The sequence below is a fragment of the Pteropus alecto genome, unplaced genomic scaffold (genome assembly GCF_000325575.1).
Source record: "Pteropus alecto unplaced genomic scaffold, ASM32557v1 scaffold78, whole genome shotgun sequence".
Classification (NCBI taxonomy): Eukaryota; Metazoa; Chordata; class Mammalia; order Chiroptera; family Pteropodidae; genus Pteropus; species Pteropus alecto.
In genome coordinates this window covers 10,023,198-10,031,037 of record NW_006443124.1, presented here as the reverse complement: position 1 = coordinate 10,031,037, position 7,840 = coordinate 10,023,198, and the positions used below count along the sequence as shown (strand labels likewise).

The following is a 7,840-nucleotide window of genomic DNA, read 5'->3' as shown; positions in this document are numbered from 1 at the left end:
CCATATTACACTGGAGGTTTGGTCAGCAAAGCCTGACCCATCAGAAAAGGCTCCATATGTAAGAACTGAAGCCAATCCCTGCGTCTTTTCTGCAGCCTCATCTCTGTGTCTCCCAACACACCCTGGGGTCTCTCGCCAGCCCTCCTTACGCCTGGACTGCCTGCATTGCACAAGCACCCTTCCCCAGAAGTCCCGCGCCTCCACAGCCTGCATTGCAGGTAGTCCCAAAAAGGTGGCAGACTTTCAGCCAACAGCTAGCTACACCAGTGGGAGCTTAATAACTAGGAATCCCAGGCACCTGGAAAAACACGGTGCCTCGTGTGAGCCTCAGGGGTCCTGCCCTCTGCCAGGGCAGGCGTGAGGTGGCCAGAGAAAGCCCACCTGCAGAATCTAGGTGGGGACATGAGGGTGGGTAGCAGGGATCAGTTAGAGGAGCAGAAGAGGAGGGTGCTCTGGGCAGAGAGAGGGGCACTATGTGGAGTTGGGTTTGGTGCTTGTGAGGTCCCCACAGAAAGCACCTGTGTCCACAGTGTGGAAAGTGCAGTGGCGGGGGAGTCGGGGGTCAGTGAGAGCAGGACGGAGCCAGACCTGGGGTGCAGCCCAGTTCTAGAGCAGAACTACTCAGGTAGAATCCTCCCAGCGGACTCCCAGGCCTGACCCTGGGAGCTGGCTCCTTCCCAGCTGTCTCTGCCATGACCTCTGCTTTCTCATGGCCTCCGAGAAAAGCTAGTCAAGACAGAGGACCCAGAGGTCTCTCCGATCAGAAGAGAGATGGGGAATTGCAGGGGGCCCCAAGACGGGGCTGCGGCTCTTCTCTATGTGAGCCAAAGGCTACTTCCATGGGGCTCCCACCCCGTCCCTCCAGGCCAGTCCTGGTAGTGAGGCTCAGGGCATGGGGGCCTGGGGACCTGGGGGGCCCCCAGGGCCCTGCCCTGCCACACTTCAGACCTCGTGCCCCTCCCTGCGTGGCCAGCTCCACCATTCACACCCCACCCAGACGGGACTTACAGCTCTGCGGCTGGGTAAAACCTTAAATACAGTTTTTAAGGTTTTGCATTTAAGGTTTTGTCAGCGCAGCTATTTATAAAATCCTGCTTCTCAGGCGTGGACTGGAAGCTCAAGAGGAGTGTGGGGTGGGCTGTGCTCCTCCAGCCATCTCGGGCAAACCCTATAACTTTTGGAGTTACTTCTCACTGTAAGGATGAGCTCATCTTCAGGTATTAAAAAGTCCTATCTAGTTCAGTTTAAATCAAAACTTTATACAACAAGGTGAATATACTTAACACTACTGAGCTGTACACATAAAAATGGTCAAGATGGTGAATTTTACGTTATATGTATTTTATCACAGTTAAAAATAAATTTTAAAAAATTCTTTTAACTTTTATTCTCACAACCAATTTTAGCCTTTTCATATCCCCCAGCTCAGGCCTGTGCCTCAGCTCAGGGTCCACCAGTTGGGGCATGTCATGTACGCAACTACGTGAGGAGAAAAGGGTAGTATTAGAGTTCCTCAGAATAACAGAACCAACATGGAGAGAGAGAGAGAGAGAGGGTGAGAAGGAGAGAGGGAGTGAGAGAAAGACAGAGAGAGAGGAGATGTTATAAGCCATTGGCTCACAGATTATGGGGGCTGGCAAGTCCAAAATCTATAGAGCTGATATCCCAGTTCAGAGAGGTCATCGGGCAGGGGATTCTCCCACTCAGGGTAGAGTCAGTCAGCCTTTTGTTCTAGTCAGGCCTGCAACAGGTTGGATGAGGCCCATTTAGAAGGGCAATCTGCTTTACTCAGTCTATCAATTTAAATGTTAATCTTATCTGAAAACGCCATCACAGAAACACCCAGGATGTTTGACCTGGTATCTAGGCACCCGTGACCCAGTCAAGTGACACATAAAACTAACCGCCCTGGCAGTTAGAGAGCTAAGACAGTGGCAGCGGGTCAGGAGGCCTGGGCTCCATGCTGTTTCCAGCCCTCACTACTTTCTAGGTCTCAGTTTCCACATCTCACCAGGTGAGATAAGGCCTGTGAACAACTCTGTCAGCTGGGAAGTGCCTCACAGACGTGAGCTGAGGCAGCGGTGGTGGCGGTGATTATAATTACTTTAGCTGCTCTCGATAATGACCGAAGGTTGCTGAGGGCCTTGGCAGGGATCCCATACGCAGCTGGGGTGGAGGGGAGGGGGGCGGAATCGTCGGCAAATACCTCCCTGGTACGTTGATTTCCGGAGGGAATTTATAAGCCCTGGTAGTCATTATTTCAGGGTGACATCAAAAAAAAGTGCCCACAGCCTCATCATAAGCACTTATTCCACGGGAAAGTTGTTTGCAAAACACAACAGACATCAGTAACAATGGTCACTGAGTGTAAATCTGCTGAGCCCGCCTTCCCTTCCTTGGGACTAAAGCACTCTACTGGGTTCTCTGGGAGCCCAGAAGTTTCCAAACAGGTAACAGAATCCCCAAGCCCATGAAGCAAGGTAATTCACAATAGTAGTGGGCCAAATTCAGGCAAATACATTAGAGCATTTTCCCTTTTGGCTTGTAGAAAAGACATTATTCTAAGCACACACATGATGAATGCTGTTAGGTGACAACGAGGACACTGGTTAGCTCTCCTAAGGAGTTCATTCATCCCTCTCACTGCACAGTGTTAATTCTAAGTGAAAGTTATATACCAGATACGATTCTCAAAACCCTGACACAGGCAGACACCCAGGACCTCATTTTCAACCCATTAAATAGGCATCGCTGGGCATTGTGACAAGGGGAAAAAAGGCAATTTCTTTTAGAGCTCTGACTCAGACTTTAGTTATCCCTTGTCAAAGGTATGAAATAAAGAAGCAATCTCAAAGTTTGCACTGCAGAAGCTTCCCGAGGCCCTGGGGAGTGTTTTGAGAGAGAAATTAAACATAAACTGATATTTGTGAAATTGCTAAAACATTTTTGTTCCTGTTTTAAATAATAACCAAAATAGATTTGTGGGGCCATTGTAGAATTCTTCCTTAAAAGGGCCAAGAATCCCCTTCGATCATGTGGTTTCAGGTGTGCAACCTGGCCTAGGTCTGGGAGACTGCATGAGAGACCACGGTCCTCCATCGCAGGCACTGACGTTGGGCTTCTGGCCACTGAATCTCCTTCTTCCTGTTATGTAGACCAAGTGCCATATTAGTGTGCTGCCCACCCACTGCATCCCTTGGGGCGCTGTGATGAGGTAGCAACCACCCAAAACGCCCATGATCTAAATACTCTGATTACCACAAGGAATACCCATGAAGGAGGAAGGAGAAGAATGAGGGCAGGAAAAATCATATTTGACAGTCACCAGCATCATCTGGCATTAGTTTTCTCTGGTCACAACTGATGTTGAAAGCTGGTTTTCTCTAGACTTAACCTTCCTCTCCTGAGGACTTTTCTGGATTCCTTTTGGGATTATTTAGTCCCATTTTCCTCTGGAATGGCTATAGATTTCCTCTCTCCCTCTCTCTCTGGGAATTTGAGGGTCTGTCTCTCTTCGGGTGGCCTTCCCCGTCTGGGCTATCTTTTTAGGCCAGCCCTCTGACCCTTGTGGCCCACAACTGGTCTATGAGAGCATTTATACAATAGAGACCTTCCCTTTGGCAAAAGTGCAGTTAGCTCCAAATGCCTGCCTTTCTCTCTCTCTCTGGATCTCGATCTCTCTCTCACTTCCTGCCCTCTCCTCTCCAATCCTCTTTTCTTCTCTTCCCACCCCCACTATGTCTCATGTTTAGACTCTTTAGCTAAATATCAGACACCAGCTCCCCAACTCCAGAGGCCATATCCAAGCTATTCAAGCCATCGTCCTGACTTGCTAGACTTGCGGTTTTGGGGACCTCAGATAAACCTTAGGTAGAAAGTCCCATTTTGACAACATGCCACATTTGCATGTATGATTTATGCGTGAATTATCTCTGGAAGGGCGCACCAGAACCACGATTATATCAGGGGAAGTTGAATAGAGACTTCATTTTTACCACTTACTATTTTGTTCTGTTTGAGTTAATTTCTTGTGCATATATTTTAGCAATTCGAAAAGTACAAATTAGTTCACATTTTAAATTAGATTTCTTTTATAAAGTGACCACTTTGCGTCTGACCTCACTGGACTGTTTTCTGAGAGATGTTCGGAGTCCCAGTTCAAAGGCTGTGTGGTCTTAGGGAAGGTGCTAGTGAGCCAGACTAGACACCATTGACGAGTTGTGAGACCTTGAGCAGACCCCTACGCTTTCTGGCCTCAGTTTCCCCAACTGCTAGACCTCTGTCATGCCACCCTCCCGGAATTCCAAGGAGTCAATTCATCTGTCAGATCAGAGTATGGTAGAACAGCTTTCTCAAGCCTGAAGGACAAAGCCATTTCTTCTTATTCCTAAGACATGCAAGATAGGTCATGCTGTAATTACCAAGCTTGTGTCCCTCCAAAAAAGGTGGGTGCCCACGACCAGGGAGGGCAGGGATCTGAAACTGTCACTTGCTCCTCAGCCAGCCTCCTCTGTGCCCCTTGCCCAAGTTGCTGGTTCAGCAACTTCCTCCCTGAAAGACTTTTAATTTAACCTCACCACACCTCAGGTTCCACCTTATATAATAGGGGCATTCTATATCCTTGTATAGAGGATATAAAGTATATATAAATATCATATATTATATTACATATGACAGTTACATCATAAGGTCCTTGTGAAAATTAAATTGATCGTCCTCGTGAAGAACCTAACTAGTATAAAAGTACTCAAATCTGACAGTTAATAGTAGTGCTGGTAATAGTGGTAGTAGTGTTTTAAAGCAGAGAACACAAATGACTTTAGCTGATCTACCAGGTCAGGAATCAGGGAACATGGCCTCCCTAGCAGCAGCTCAAGCACTGAAAGGTAAATCTCTCCAAATGGCTTTGGGGTGAGCATGCACACACACTCACTGCTTCCTTGAACTTGAGAACTTTGTACAGCAACGGCCCGTTCGGAGTGAGGCTTGGTGGTGGGGAGCAAGAGGCCTTGGACATGCCAACATCTTACACTTACAACATCTTACAACATCTTACAACATCTGTGGGGAGCAAGAGGCCTTGGACATGCCAACATCTTGCAGGTACACACTTTCCAATTGACTTCTTCTTGCTGGCTACCAGTAGGTGGATGGTTGAGGCAGGGTCGGGGAGGTAGTTAGCAATCTGTGATAGGTTAGCATTTTCTTTTCACAGGAGCCTAGAGGATAGGGGAGGACTTTGGAGAAGCTATGAAGATAACTCAGGGTTGCTTTGAACATCTGAACCAAAAGCACTCTGAAGCCAAGAGGCTGGGCAGCACCATCCATCTTTAAGTTCATCAGAGCTAGAACTTCAGATGTGAGCTATGCTGAAGGACCCAAGATCTGAACTCCTTGGGAAGTTAGTCAGGGAGACCTCTCAGCCTATCCTTGCAGGGGACCAGATACCAAAAATTTCTCTTAAAGGAAAAAAAAATAAGCCTTCAGAGTCCTGAGCAGGCCCTGGTTTGGGAATCATCTGTGTATCTCTAAGGAAGCAAGATGCCAGGTACCTGTCATGGAATCAGCATTGTCAACTGAGGCCAAAGCCACGTCCCCAAGTGGCTCCTGCCCTTTGCCCTTCCTGGAGGTGTGTGGCTGTGCATCCTTTTGCCCTCACTGTTTGTCGGAGCCTTGGATCCATTGTCGGAGCCAGAGCATTCTTCCAGGATCCACAGAAACTCCGAAGCATCACTTCTGAGAACAGAAGTGTAGAAGGAGGGTCCACCTTATGGTGTAGTCACACTACCCCCTGCTGGACAGAAGGCAGCATGACGATGAGGCCGGCCGTGGCCAGCGTTGGTGGATAGTTGCCAAGAGCCTGCTTGTGGGTAAGGCACCAGATATACAGTAATCACTCAATACGTTAGTTATCGTTACCATCTAGGTGATGTTATCGTTGCCAGTGTTGTCATACAGTGAGCACCACAGGATGTCAATGTGGCCTGGGAGGGGTCAGGGAAGAAGGGGTCCAAACAAAGCAGAAAGGGGACAATGAGCAGGAGTAGGGCTGGGACATATCAGGAGAGACAAAGGGATACACTCCAGTTCCCCACTCTGACTCCCAGGAAAGATAGCTTCTCAAAGTGTGAGCCCTGAGCACAGGGCCCCTCCTCACCCTTAGAGGGGAAGAGGCAGCACACAGCCCACTCTCCCTTCCACAGAGGCCTGGCCTCAAGTGCCCGAGCACAAGCACCTGCGGGTGTCGAGTTCTCTCAGCCCTGATTCCACTAACAGACCCTCTGCAAACCCATCCGTTTCCCACACTGCAAACATTTGCTGAGCTCATCCAGTTTAATTTAAGCTATGGCAGACCAAAACCTCAAGTGAGCTGACATGACCTTGCTGTTTTCATTTTCATCAAGAGAAGAAAATGCCAAGATAAGTAATTGTCAGAGTTAATAATTTAACAGTGTGATAGGCCTTGTAATTAAAAATAAGCTGAAGGAGGCCACAAAGTGATTGTAATAATGTTTCAAGGGCCAATTATACAAAAGCTTGCTCTCCCTGGGCCAGGAGAGCAAGAAGGAAGGAATCAAACTCATTAGGGCTGCAAGTAGCTTATGCATCGTGAAAACATTTTCTCCAAGTCTGGTCTATTGAAAAGCTTGGATATATTTGGCCAATACTGGCTCACATTTTTACATATTTTCCTTATTTCTTTATCTATTTGGAGTGTTTGTTTTGCTTGAGTCAGACGTAATCATCAACTCTCCTTTCTACCCCTGCCCCTCCGGCCCTTCTGATACCTTCCTGGACAGTCTACAGCACCATTACTAAGCCGTGGTCTCATTGCTCCCCAGTGAGCCTTGCTTAGTATTACCAAAAGGTTTCCTTGTTTTGAACAATAGAGCAACTCGATTGCCTAGTTTCCCCATTCTTGACCGGCATCACGCCTCCTCTTGTGAGAGGAGAGAAAGAGCAGGTGTTGTGACCATCACCTGGGAATGTTGCAGCTCTGATTTCTGAGAACCTCTCATGGTGGGGTGACCAGGCTTCCCTCTGCTTCTCAGGGCAGGCTACAGCCTACTGATTTAACAACTCCATTACAACCACAGAACATAACACACCACATCGTCCACATAGCTCCACTTAGAGAACCTCTTCTAAGGTACCTTTTGCAGACCTACTTGTTTCTTTTTATTTATTTATTTTTTTAATGATGGTCAACTTTACTTTTCTCATTATTTTTTTTTTTTTAATTTTTTAGGCAAGGCAACCCTTGGTTGACCTCACAGATTGCAAGGGCCTTGTCAGCTTACAATTCCTTATTTTTTTATTTTTTACACCTACAGCACCTGGTCTACCTACAGCACCTGGTCTTCCTAGGTGGTCTCCCATCCGAGTACTAACCAGGCCCTACCCTACTTAACTTCCAAGATCAGACAAGATCGGGCTTGTTCAGGGTGGCACGGCCGTAGTCAGGAGCACAATGTTTTTGCACCTTTTGCCGTCACACATGTAGAGCTGTGTCATGACCCTTAAAGGGAAACTGTTAAGGAAAGTTACCAAAAAATATTTCAACAGAAGATACAGAAGAGTAATTCAAGTTATTGCTCAGTTTGTTCCAAAGTGTTCTGCTCTCACAGTTTGGAATGGAAGCTGCAAATGTCAGCAAATGGCAAACAATGGAATCTCAGTGTTTTCTCCCTTTAAAAAAATAATACACTTATTATACTGAGAAGTTCAGTTCAAAAAAATGTTTGTAACTAAAATATTATGAAATTTTACATCCTTTACAGCTCTTAATATGGTAGATTTTAACCATTAACTCAGACTGCTGATTGTATGGTATCTTGAT

General features: G+C 47.0%; 1 pseudogene; it reads right to left on the bottom strand.

Moving 5' to 3' along the window:
- Nucleotides 1-7,343: 7,343 nt before the first annotated feature.
- LOC112471945 lies at nt 7,344-7,462 on the bottom strand (annotated as a pseudogene).
- Between the last annotated feature and the right edge of the window lie 378 nt (nt 7,463-7,840).